The sequence below is a fragment of the Zingiber officinale genome, chromosome 3B (assembly GCF_018446385.1).
Source record: "Zingiber officinale cultivar Zhangliang chromosome 3B, Zo_v1.1, whole genome shotgun sequence".
NCBI lineage: Eukaryota > Viridiplantae > Streptophyta > Magnoliopsida > Zingiberales > Zingiberaceae > Zingiber > Zingiber officinale.
Window position 1 is genome coordinate 121,190,645 of NC_055991.1, and position 14,097 is coordinate 121,204,741.

General features: G+C 37.6%; 1 pseudogene; it reads right to left on the reverse strand.

Moving 5' to 3' along the window:
* Positions 1 to 13,055: 13,055 nt before the first annotated feature.
* Positions 13,056 to 13,893, reverse strand: LOC122055174 (annotated as a pseudogene).
* Positions 13,894 to 14,097: the final 204 nt, after the last annotated feature.

Sequence of the window (14,097 nt, forward strand, 5' to 3'; positions counted from 1 at the left end):
AAAAATAATTTTAATTTTCAAAACTGATTTCGAAACCTAATTTTTAAAATTTTTAAACACTTAGTTTTGACTTGTTTTAAAGAGAGGTATTTTGTAAAAAGTAATTTAAACTAAGTAGAAGAATAATTAACCTCTCCCTGAACCTGACATTACAAAGTATGTCTAACCAGTTAGCTACTTACTGACTATCCAGAGGATAGCAGCTTTCACTTGGTTAGTCATGTTAAGTCCAAGCATCAGTTAGTATTTGACTAAACTGAATAACTTAACTTGACTACTATTTGTTTCGTATTTAACGCTCAGACTTATATCGATACACTGACATAAACATCTTAAGTCTAGGCAATTTACCTATGCATCTCACCCCTTTATATATTTTTTTCATTAAAAGAGTTTTTAAAATAAATTTTAAAAAGATTTTTAAAGTTTTTAAAAGAGTATTTAAAATAAAAAAGATTTTTAAAGTTTTTTTAAAAGAGTTTTAAAAATAATTTTTAAAAAGATTTTAAAAAAGAGTTTTTAAAGTTAATTTAATTTAATTTAATTTAATTTAAGTTAATTTAATTTAATTTAATTTAATTTAAGTTAATTTAATTTAATTTAATTTAAGTTAATTTAATTTAATTAAATTAAGGTTAATTTAATTTAATTTAATTTAATTTAATTTAGGTTAATTTAATTTAATTTAAGTTAAGTTAATTTAATTTAATTTAATTTATTTTATTTTAATTGAGTCCTTAGTCATCTCACCCCATCTACGTTTTCAATCAGGGAATCCTATAATTTTGTGAGATGAATTAGGTTCAATTTTATGGTTTAGTTTAACTTTGTGTTAGATTCAGGTTTAGCTTTGGGTCCAACAGATAGACATTCTTTGGATAAACTTCTGGACTATGGTGAGTCACATGGACATCATTAGAGTAATCATGGCTTCGAGGTTTTCCAAATAGTCCTATCCACTGGACTTAGTACAAAACCTTGGTCTAACTGGTTAGGATCCATAAAGGGTAGCTTCGGTTAGTTCCACTTAGCCAAATGCACCAGATCGAAGTCATTTCTTCCTAGACATGCATAGACTAAGCTTCCCTAACGTACTATCATCCAAAACTTCACCAGTACCATATGTCAAGTTAAACTTGAACCCTTTCTAATTAGTCCTTATTACCCTGCCGAGTAGGTTGGTTTGGGTTACCCTGCCGAGTATGTTAGTTTTGGAGGTGCCAACTATTCTGGAGCCTCCTCCTAAATTATTGATCTTTTAATTTTTGGTTCTTGGTTTATGTTTATTCTTTTTGTAGTTGTAATTTACTTGATGATATTTTAAGTCTTGACGTGGCTTAGAATATTTAGATTTTGAATTTGTTGATCTAGGTTTGTATTTTAATTTTTGATTTGGTTTATTTGGTTTTATATAATGTATTTTTTCTTTGGGTATGTAGTATTGGTTAAGTCCTACTTATGTGGTTAAACACGCTTTCGGAACCCAAGCTTTACTTGTTGGTTTATGTTGGGTTATTAATGATTTAAATGTTTTATTTGAACTTGACTTATAACCAAGTCCGGTTTTGTTGTAAATTACTTTTTGATTATTTAAGATTAAATCTAAATTTTTAGATCTTGTTGTAAATTTTTCTAACATTTCTTTTAATTTATTAATTTCTATTTTTAGAGATAAATTCTCCTCCTCAAGTGTTAGATCTCGAGTTGGATTATTTTTTGTAATTTGTTCCTTGAGGTTTTGGTTTTCCTCAAGGAGTAATTTGTTTTCATCTTCTAATTTAACTAATTTTCTATTTAAACAAGAAATAATTTTAAAGAATTTTCTATTTAAATTTAGGTACACCTCTTCGGGACCTTCGGAAACGAGTACGGACTCGTGGCTCGATTCAGGTTCGGACCCGTCTTCCGATTCGTCCTCCGACTCTGCTTTGCGGGCCATCAGCGCGCAGTGACTCTGGTGCTTCTGATCTTCGGCCTTCGATTCGTCCGAGGAAGAGTCGTCCCACATCGCTTTGAGGGTCTTCTTTTTAGTCGTCTTTAGTTTATCGTTCTTCAATCTCGTGCACTCATTCTTGTAGTGGCCCTTCTTGTTGCACCCGAAGCACGTCACATTCCTTGGTTCGGTTGGAGAGTTGATCTTCTTCAGGTCCTTCTTGTTGAACCTCTTCTTCCTCCTGGTGAACATTTTCCTTACCAGGTTCACCAGGTACTCTTCGTCTTCAGAATCCTCGTCAGAATCTTCTTCAGGTTCAGGCTTGTTCTTCTTTTCTTTGGAGGAACCTGCAAACAAAGCAATACCTCTCTCGGTTTGGGTGTTAGTCTGTTCGTGTAGTTCTAATTCACAAAATAGTTCGTCTAACTTTAACTTAGATAGATTTTTTGAAATTTTGTAGGCATCCACGATAGATGCCCACAAATTATTGCGCGAAAATGCGTTTAACGCGTACCTTATCAGATCTCGGTTTTCCATCTGGTGGCCTATTGCGTGGAGTTCGTTGAGGATATCCTTGATCCTTGCGTGCAGCTGACTCACCATTTCTCCTTCCTGCATTTTTATATTAAATATTCTATTTAATAACAAATCTCGTTTCGTTACCTTAGCGTCGTTGGTTCCTTCGTGCAGCTCGATTAACTTGTCCTAAAGTTCTTTCGTGTTCTGGTGCGGTCCTACCCGGTTCAGCTATTCCCTTGTCAGTCCGCATTGTAGCGTGTTGATTGCCTTGTTCTCTGTCGATGCTTTCTTCTTCATGTCCGGAGTCCACTGTTCCGGATCAAGTGGATTTTCGGAGTTGTCAACTGGTGCTCTGTAGGCTTTTGTGACGCTGAGCCATTGGTCAAAGTCCGTCTTCAGGTAGACTTCCATCCTTTTCTTCCAATAAGAAAAATCATCCCCGTTGAATAGGGGAGGACGTACCGTGCTGAAGCCTTCAATCTGAGACATGATGACCCTGCACATAATAAAGCAACGACAAACAAAGTCCCAATACTTAGTCTTGGATTAGTAGTGCAGGAAGAATTAAGAATAATAGAAAGAGCTAAATTGGTGTTGCACCAATTTAGATTTAATCGCAAAGAATAAATTTCCAAAAAAGTAATAATACCAGTTTGGAATTATGCGAAAAATTGAAAGTCGAAAACTAATAAAAGAAAAGTTTCACCCCCTTGTCTGATTGATGGTTGCACTAAATCAGAGCGGTATCTGTTCTGATACCACTTGTTGGATCGTGAAAGTCGATAGAGAGGGGGTGAATATCGATTTTAAACTTTATCGAGAGATTACGCAGCGGAAAATGTATAAGCGAAAAGAAGAGAACAACGCTAACACAATTCGATTTACTTGGTTCGAAGCCTGTGTCGACTCCTACTCCAAGGCCCGCACACAAGGGTGCTTTCGATGGACAATTCACTAGCAATTCGAAGGTTTGATTACAAATTAAGTACAAGAATGCTAATGACAAAATAAAACAATATCGACAAAGAAAGAAACTAGAGGAACAGCGCATTGTCGGAGCTTTGCAGCGTCACAGGAGCACAAGAGATCAGATTGTGAGTTCTATGTTGTTGTTCTGACTCCAGCCTTGACCCTCCTTATATATGAGGTTCGGGATGCCTGGAAACTTTAGGGCGCCCTGACCATGGCGCTCCACGTGGTGAGGTGATGCTGAGGATAAATTTTTACCTCCGGACGCCCAGGTACCTCCCAGGCGCCCGGACCCTATTTTCTAGCGGTTTCCTACCTGTAAGAAAACGTTAGTCCGAGGAAAATATATATCCTACAAAATAAAGTGTTAGCACAGTTTATCATTAAATAAAATATTAATTAGATTCCGTCTCCTCGAGACCGGAATCTAGTCAAGATCTCGACTTAGAGTTTCGAAATGATTCTAAGTCGGATCGGCACCTAAGTTCCCACTACAACAAAAACCCTCATAGACATCAGTGGAACAACAACGGTTTTAAGCAAAAACCGATGTCTTTGAGTATTTTACACCGGTTTTTCCAAAAACCGATGTCTATGAGCGCAGATTTTAGCTCATAGACATCAGTTTTTTAGGCGATGTCTATGAGCGCCCTTTTTTTCGTTAATAGACATCGATTTTAACAGCGGTTTTTAAAACCTGGTGTTAATGAACCAAAATAAAATATTTTAATTTTCCCACCAGCCAAAATTTGTAACACGCTCCAAACCTAAATCTATATCGCGCCCCTTCCTCCGCGCGACCATCTCTCGCCTAAACCTAAACCTAAACCTCTGACCATCTCTCTCAACCTCATCTCCCTCTTCCTCCTTCCTAGATCGACGCCCCTTCCTCTCCCGATCAGGATCAAGACACGACGCCCTTGCTTCTCTGTCCAACCACACCGCATCTTCTCTAACTCCTCTCTTTGGTTGAGAAGAGGAAGCCTTCTTTGCATTCCAGTAGTTTTTCCAACTACTGTTATTGTTTGTTGTTTGTGTGTGTAATTTTCGACTTCAGGATCTAAAAGAGAGATGGCGTTCAATTTCATCGCCAATGGCGACGATTTGAAAGAATAAAAAAGAGAGATGGTCGTCCAATTTCATCGCCAATGGCGACGATTTGAAGGAGGAGGAGCACCACCACCACCACTACAGGCACCATCAATAAGGGTCGTTGCCGCGGGGCGCAAGGCGGACTTTGTCGACCAACTCCTCCTCTGCTTGCGGCGTCGTGACGGCGATCCCCAAGTGCGTGCGTGCTCCGACTACGCACGCCGGTTCCTTCAAGTGCCGCCTTCACAGGGCGAACTTCCACGGCCACGCGCCGCCCTCTCCGACCTCGATCCCTCCCCCTCGGCCTCCCGTGAACTCCTCCACCACCCACCAATCCGCCATCGCGATTCTTCCGTCCATTCTCATCTGGAAAAATCCGCTCTCTTCCCAACCATCATCGCTCCAGTGCTTCGTCCGGTGGATCTCTTCGAGTGGTGGCGAAGAAGACGAGTCGTCAGCTGACTTTGTCTGATCTCTTCCAGCGCTTGGCAACAGACGTAGTCGCTGAGAAGCATATTTTTCTACCTCTTGTTCTGCCAGGTATTGCTCTTCCCTGTTCCATCTCAATTCGTTCTTGGGTGCTTACGAGGGAGACTAGCGCAATTTTCATGAGTGAATAAATGGGTTTCTGTTAGGTTGTTGTTTGGAAGGGAATTCCTCGAGTTCCATGGCTTCCTCAATTTGTCCTGTTCGTTCAAGGATCGCTTTGCAGTTTTGTGCGAATGAACTGTTTGATGATATGCTTCAAAGAGATCTGCCTTCTTTTTTACGAAGTGACATGTTACGAAAACTTCTGTGTGCGCACAATGAAGTGGATGGGTTTGGACTAGGGAGGCCGGATCTTCTGGTCCGCAATTTGCGGACCAGGGGATGGTCCACTGTATATGGACCATTGATTTGGATGGAGCCCACCTTTAAGTTGGTAGGGTCCATCCAAATCAAAGGTCTACAATAATGGACCATCCCTTGGTCCGCAAATTGCGGACCAGAGGATCTGCCCTCTTGGACTAGGTGCTAAAATATGTGCTGATGCGGTACGATGAATTTGATTTTAGTTGAACGGGAGGCCTTAGGATTGATCGTCTCCATATGAAGCTAGATTTCATATTTATTACATGCTTTGTTAATTGCGATGACATATTTCCCTTTTGTGAATTGAAGTCAATCACAGACACTTGCATAGTTGTGTATATGTGGTAAGCTTTCAATTGAATTGGACTTTATTTATGTGTTTCATTAATTTAAATTTCATCATTTTTTTGGAATATTTTCCAATTGTAGGCATCTATATAGAAAGATACAGGAAAAGATGTTACTGCAGGATTTCAGATTGGTGGATCCAGTGCCTGTGGAATATGTACCATCAAGAAATCAGAATAGAGATTTCATCCAAGAACAGTTGAATAAAAGGGCTTGTTACTTAAGCAGTAGACTAATTGGTACCTCATCTGGTCAATTGGTTGTTGTGCCATGCAACGTTGGGTGAGTAAGAATAACATTATATATCACTCTCACTTGCATATTTTGAGAACTTGCAAGATGCATATATACACTAATTATATTTCTTTGTGTAGTTTTCACTTGATTTTGACTATCATCAATGTTGAGAAGGAGATTATTTTTTTGTTGGATCCTCTTAGTCACCGCATTCATGATCAAGATTGGAAATATGTTGTCAACATGTAAGTTTTTTGGCTTCTTTTTTTACCTTTGTTGAAACATGTAAGTATTTTGATGTGGCAATACAATTCCCACGGGTTATATGCATAAAGGGCCTTGAAAATGTATAATGCGGAGGCTGGAAGGAAAGGGAAAAAACAACCAACATGGATAGTTGTCAATGTATGTCCTTTGATTAGCAACTGTTTCACTATCCTTGAAGGAGTTATTCCAATATTTCTTTTCTAACATAGGCTCCTCAACAACCGGATGCGGAGCAATGTGGTTTTTATATCATGCAATATATGAAAGATATAATTGAAAATTTTGGAGTTGACCACAAGGATTTACTTCCAGCAATGGTAATAATACAATATCTTCCATTTTGCATATAAGCCCTAAAGATAATTTGTTGCATTTTCCAACATTGTTTCAGTATCATAATTGATACAAACTCATTGATTTTGATTGATTATGAACGTCTCTTAGCTTTTGAGATCTTGCTGCTGCTATGCTTTTCCCCTGGTGCTTGATGTGTTTCTATGTTACAATGATTTTTTTGTGAACAACCGGATGCTTTTCCCCTGGTGATTTTGATAATTTCTATGCTTTTCCCCTGGTGCTTGCTATGATTTTTTTGATACAAACCGGATGCTATGCTTTTGTTACAATGATTTTTTGGATACAAACTGGATGCTATGCTTTTGTTACAAACCAGATGATTGCTTTTCTAATTTGTTAAGTACTGATTTCTGACTTACATGCCACTGAAATATTTTCTAAATCTGAAACACACACTCAGAAGAATTTTTTTTTGTATTATTTGTGTGCCTTTACCTTCATTAGATTCGTCTGGCAGGAAGATGTTGTTGATGAATATATAGATTCGTGCATATGTAAGTGAAACCCTTCCCATTGTTTGACAAAAGATGACATATTCTCAGACTGAAGCAACACAATGGCATATTAAAAGGTGGAGCAAAAGCATGCTCTGGTGGAAGGCCTTGGAGTCTTGCATGTATTATTCGAGGATTCTAAATGTCTTTGCTTGACTTTATCAAGTAGATAGCGTCAAGTTAAAACAGGTGTTAATGCCTCGTGTGTCAAAATCAAAATTGTTGTTATGCATCGAATAAGAGTTGCAAATCTTTTACTACTTTTTACAACTTTGTTCTGCAACTTTTGGATAATCTATTGTAGGATGCCCAAGATTGTTCAGCAAGTTTATGATTCTGATTCTGCTTAGGCTCAGTTTCAGTCTATAGCTAGTTGATTCTAATTTTGACAAAATATGACAAAATTTTTTAATGAACCCATATCAGGTGGTTATTAGTAAATAGGACAAAGAAATATATTATCAACATCAATGAACCCATATTTTTGCTAACTATTTGGTCAGCTATATGGTTCTTAGTTCTTACTCCTCAATTGAACTCTATGCAATATGCATGACTAAACCATTGGAGTCTTAATTTTGTCAAGGTCTTCACTTTGTTTAACTATATTATATATTTTATTGAATGTCATTGAATATGTATATTTTTCTCGTGTTCTGGTTATTTGAATTTACAAACTAATTGTACAGATGACAAGGAAGAGGGATGACCGGGAAAAGGGAGGAGCGAACGAGAAAAGGAGAATGGGGTCGGACTTCTACCACTGAGGACTTCAGAGCCGACCACTGAACTATGCTATGAGACCTAGGGAAAGGATTGAATGTTGGATCTGGACAGGAAGTGAGGCCTACTGCTCCGTGGGGTACCCATTAATGGTTAGGGATAGTATATCTATTAGCTGGCTTTTGATGTACAAAGAATGTTTGGGTATTTTATGGATATTGTTCTAAGAAGATTATTTATATAATTTATTAATATTTGTGTATTTTATGGATATTATTGAATGAAGAATATTTGTATAATTTGTGAATATTTGTGTATTTTTTTTTGTTATTGTCGGTTTTTCATGGTTTCGAAAATCAAATTTGTGAAAAAATATACATATTACATCGGTTTTCCACCGCTGTAAAACCGGTGTTATTAACTAATATTACATCGGTTTTCCACCGCTGTAAAATCGGTGTCGTTAAGTGATACTACACCGGTTTTAACCCGATGTCTAAAATGACAGACTTTTAACATCGGCTTCATAGACATCGGTCGAAAATGAAATAGACACCGGTGGAAAACCGATGTCTATGAAGGTTTTTGTTGTAGTGTCCCTTCCCGGGAACGCGTCCTCACAGTCACTGCCCTCCAGTGACTTACCTTCACTTACCTTCCAGACGTCTGGTCAGCCCTTCGACTTGTCTGGGCTTCGTGCCAGCTATCCGGTCGGCCCGTCGACCTAGCTGGACTTCGTGCCAAACGTCCGGTCAGCTCGTCAACCCGTTTGGAGTTCGTGCCAAACATCAGGTCGGCCCGTCGACCTGTCTGGGCTTCTCCTGCACACTCGGTCAGAGTGTTAGATAACGACAAAACTAACTTAACCTATTTTGTCATTCATCAAAACTTGAGTTAGACCATTAGTGCTAACCACACCAACAGTTCCAACTAGATGTAACTCCACATACATCATGCTTTCCTCATCTTTAAATTATATTCGAGTTTTTCAATCTTATGCTGAGAAGCATGGTGATATGGTAGTAGCTCTAAAAGAAGATGGTCATAATGTGCCTTCTAGTGAGGATTAGGATAATGCAAAGAACTTGTGTGATTATTTGGAATGTTTTTATCATGTTATTAATGAAGTTTCTGCTAGCAAGTATGTCACTTCAAATGATTTTGTGTCTCATATTAGTGAAATTGATGGTTTGATAAAAGAGTTGAAGAAGAGTCTTGATCTTAACACAAGTGCAATGTCATACTCTATGGGTGAGAAATTTGATAAGTTTTGGGGGGATGTATCAAAGATGAACAAAGTTATTTATATGACTGCTGTTATGGATCCAAGATGAAAGTTGGGATACGTTTCTTTCATGCTTACAAATATGTATGAGAAGGATATAGGTGGAACCTTATTTGATAGTGTAAACGAGCCATGGAGGAGATGTATGATGATTAAAAGAGATTGTATGGATCGGGAGATTCTTCTGTGACTTCATTATCATCTTCTGTTTCTTCAAGTTCACGAGATGTTCCTGTTTCAGATGCAATAGAGTCCTATGTTTGTGCAAGAAATAGAGAAAATGTCAGACATCAATTGGAAATGCAGTATCAGAAATTAAAAGCCAATGTTGTAACTGAATCAACTTCAGAATTACAAAGGTATTTAGCTGAGTAGACCATCAATATACAAAAGGGTTTGATATCTTATCTTGGTGGAGAAATAACAAGGCAAGATTTCCTATACTTTCTGAGATGGCTCACGATTTTTTTTAGGAGTTCTTTAACTCCTAGAATCATGCAAGCGTTGATTTGTGCTCAAGATTGGTTTCGAGTTACTGGGTCTCCAATGATAGTTAAGGAAAATTTATTAGAGTTACAAAAATTTAAAGCAGGTATTATGTTTGACTATTTTACTTTTTATAATGTTTGATTTATATGAAATAAAGTATTAACATATATTTTTAGTTGTAGAATTGAACCTGATGCGGTGATAAAGGGGGGCCTACTAAGGAGGTCAACACCAAAGAACCAACGGGCTTACCAAAGGGTGATCAAGCGGAGCTCTCCTGCAGTTGCCGATCGGGCATGAATCACGCAATCGACAAAGGGTTGGTCCAAATAGAATGTCCGTACAGCTAAGATCATCATATGCTCATCATGGAGTAGAGGAACATTGGGACGACCGAAGCTTAAGTCTAGCCGGGCGGACACAAGCTATCGAGTCAAGTCACCACAAGGAAGAGCAGCCTAGTCCGGCCGAGAGGAGGAGTTTCCAACCGATCCACTATCTCGCTCGGCCAAGCAGAGGGGTCATTGATGTATCTCTTAATATCTTTCTGGGAAATAGTGCCGCTGACATAAGACATGATCAACAAGCGGATCGTACGACGGAAGTTTCTACTGTCTTGTCAAGGATATGCATGCCCTGTTAAGGTATGGTGTCAGAGGCACTTTCCTGAGTCCTTTCATAGGATAAATTGGAGAATGTGGCCGTGCCTCGAGTAGCATGCACACTGTCCATTGGAGCACTATATAAAGGGGGGGTTATACACCAGTTGAGGTACACATTATTCACTATTCACGCTTGCGCTCATTGTTGCTCCACTTTCTTTTACTATTCAGGTGATTGACTTGAGAGTTGGAGAGTCAACGCCAAGGACCCCTTCCCTGGCACGATATTGAAGTTTCTTGTGTTGCAGAGCGGAGCGAAGTCTACATCCAATCAATGCAACAGTCACATCCCCAGCTAGCCATCTTCTTGATTTTCGGCAGGATCAGGATCCATCAGAAAAGGATTGTACTTTCTTTGATAATGTGTAGTGGCTTCTCTCTACCAAGATCATTATGCAGAATTGAGAAGCGATTAAGTGAATCAAGTGAAAGGCAAGTTTTATGAAAATTTTAAAATATATTCTCAATTTTTTTATTTTATATCTGAAAGTTGGCTTTTTTGCAATCCTTGTTTGAATCTTTCATTCTCATGTTAACATTTCCATTTCAACACATTTGCATATTTTAAAATTTGAAGTTGAAGAGTTAAAGTTTGAAGAGTGAAGAGTTCAATTTTAAATCCTTTAGAAATCTTGAATTAGTGTTAGACAAAGAGACAATGTTTGGTGTGTAACATGTGTTGATGTATTTTTGAGATATTTTCGAATGGATAAATTTTAATTATGATAGTTAATGGTTATTTAGAAGATGAAGATTGTTGTTATTTGTTAGTGTAACGTTAGATTGTTGGACTTGGATAAATCTTTTCTTGTTGAATAAAAGTTTGTTTGGCTGCCTACAACTACAAGCTGCTTTATTCAAGTAGTTGTGATTGCTTTCACATAACTTATTTGGTTGATAAACATAGTTTTTAAATATTGCAAGTGAGTTATTTAGTTGGATATATCTCTTTTTTTTAGGTGAAAATCTAACATATCACTGTGCTAGATGGCTAGTGAAAGAGATGATTGAAAAGGAAAAAACAATCATTGATTCAATTTCTAGTTGTTCTACCAAAGCAATCAGTTGTTATTTAAAAGAACAAAGAGATCATACAACACCTTGTCAGAGATCAATTAGTTCCATGTACAACTACAATTTGATATTTTGTTGTCTGCTCAACTAGATGCTATTACTCAGCCCAAATCTTTCATTTTACACTTTGGTGGCTGTTTGGTAGATTGCCTACCGTTTAATTTTTGCAGCCACCAGTTTGTTTATGCTCATCTTCTATAGTGTAGTGCAGTGCTTTGGGATGATTATCTCACTGCCACATTGCATATCATAATAAATACAAGTATCAGATGCAAGTTCACGCAGCGGTTCAACATCAGTAATAAGAAGATAAGAATAATTTAATCTTTTTAAGGAAAAATATAACATAGCTTACCTTGTATAATTACATTTTGCTTTCCCCTCATTACAATAAATATGACTTTTCGCATCGCGCAATTATACTATCCGCAGCGTGTATCGCATGATGCACAACTCCATGTTGTTAAAAGCTAGAACACATATGCAATGTGCGGTTGCGTACTGCAGAAAAGTGCATTTGCAACGCGCAGCTGTGCGCTGTGGAAAAGTGCATTTGCGTGTGGTTGTGCGCTAAGATAAATTGCATTTGCAGCACGTAGCTGCACGCTGTGGTTAATATCATTCACAGCACGCAACCACGCGCTGCGGTTAAATGCATATAAAATAAAATAAAATTATATCACACATAATTATCAATATATTACAATTATAACTAAAGGAATAATTGTGTTACAGGCATATGAAAATAAAGGAAATAAATATCATATAATTTTTATTTCCAATAGAAATAACTGTGTTACAGGCTGATAAGGTAAAAAAATTATGAGCAACAAGCCTTTCCTCTCTTTCTGTCTATCTGAAGTAGTGCAAGTAGTTCAAAATTCACATTGATTTCCGATTGCCGCGTTGCTTCTTCTATTTCTCTTGTATTGGAATACATAAAATAGCCACAACATTATTACACCACTCAGTTCTCACAAACTAACATTCATGAGACAAGTCTTACAAGAATCAAACGACATAAGTTAGCATTAAATAATCAACCACTGATTCATGTGTTTGAAAAGAATCAAATGATAGTTTTCTTATTCTGAAACAACGGGAGCTGGAAATACATTGATAACATAATAGATAAAAGTTTTGATAGGGAGGGGCACTCACTAACCTTCTGTGCTTCTACAATTAAAGTATAGTATGCTTAATGTCGGCCCAACTGCAAAGAAAGATTGGTAAGATATTAACATGAGCATGAAAAACACAAACATAAACAAGAAGCATGAAAAACACAAACATAAACAAGAAACAATTATCAAGCATTATAAATATATAGAGAATAAAAGTATAATGCAAGAAAAAAATAAAATGCAATGGAAAGAGAATGAGGATTAGTAAATTTCTACACATCTTAGATACCACTTTTCTTCAAGTAACAAACTATTAGAGGCATGTTATAAATTGATGACTTTGTCAATTGAAAAATAATAAAACACAAGTATTTAATCATCAATTTATGGAAACAAATTATAAATACAAGCAAACTAATAAAGCTCATATAGATTTCTACCAAACTAAAAAGGCTCAGATATGATAACAACTGCATGTAACTTAACTTGTGATTTCAGAAGGATTACAAGCTTTCATAATAGTTGAAGGAAACACTAGGGAATAATAAAACAGAGTGGAAGAAAATCAACTTGCTAACAAAGATGTAAGTTTCTGATTTTTGTCTTTAAAATCTGAGTGATAGTTGAAGGTCACTCATCAAATTTTAGCAGATGTCTAACTTCATAAATAGGTCGTAGTTGCCTGATCATCTGAACATCCAGATATGCATTACAGTTGAAGCACCAAACTGATAGATCACTGCCAGATGTTATTAATCACAAAGCATTTAATAGGCACTCACTTGAAGTTAATCAGCTCATGGACTAAGAGGCCAATTTATCTAACCTGAAACTCAAAGCAAGGCAGTGCCCAGTTTCTTGGTGATGGTTCACCATGTGCTTATTGATAAAACGACTGCAGAAAACATCTTTGCAGCTCAAACACAACCAGTTTTCAACAGGTTGATGACACCTGAAATTTCCTTTAACACAACCAGTTAACTAAATGATGTTTCGGAGACGTTATTACGAACATATCATGGAGTTTAGACATAGTAAACCATTTGAATCGAGAAAGGGCTTTACAAAACCTCTAAAATCGTTAGGGTTTATCTCCTACCTTGATTCGTCTTGATCTCCAGATACATGGAACTGTAGTTTGATGATTTGCTGTTGAAAAAAAAAGAAACTCAAATCAGATATTTAGATATTCATAAGTTAATGAAGAGGCAAACCTAGAGCAGGGGGAATCGGAAGAGGAATTTGGGATAGGTCGTAGCACAACAATGGCAGGTGGTCGCAGGTCGTTCCAGCCTCGACCCAGCGCGATTCGACACCAAAGAACTCTTCCTCATCCACCTTGAGCTAAGGATCAGAAATACACCCATCACAAGGATCAACCGGGTACTGGCACAATGGATCCAAAGATAAGAAGGCAAAGACAAGGATCACTTACTGTTCCCGTCGACGAGCTGTGCTCTGCCACCATGGTGGCTTGATTTGAAGAAGGGAAAACCGAAACGGTTGAGGGTTCCCTCAACGCCAAGATGTCGTCTGACTATTATCGAGCTAGAAAAATTGTCGCGTCTCATTCCGTCCCCTTCGTAGATGGTGCTGAGGTGCCTCTACTGAGATAGGGCTCGAAGGGAGGGCCTCTGCTACTGATGGGTGCCTCTACCGATGGGGCTCGAAG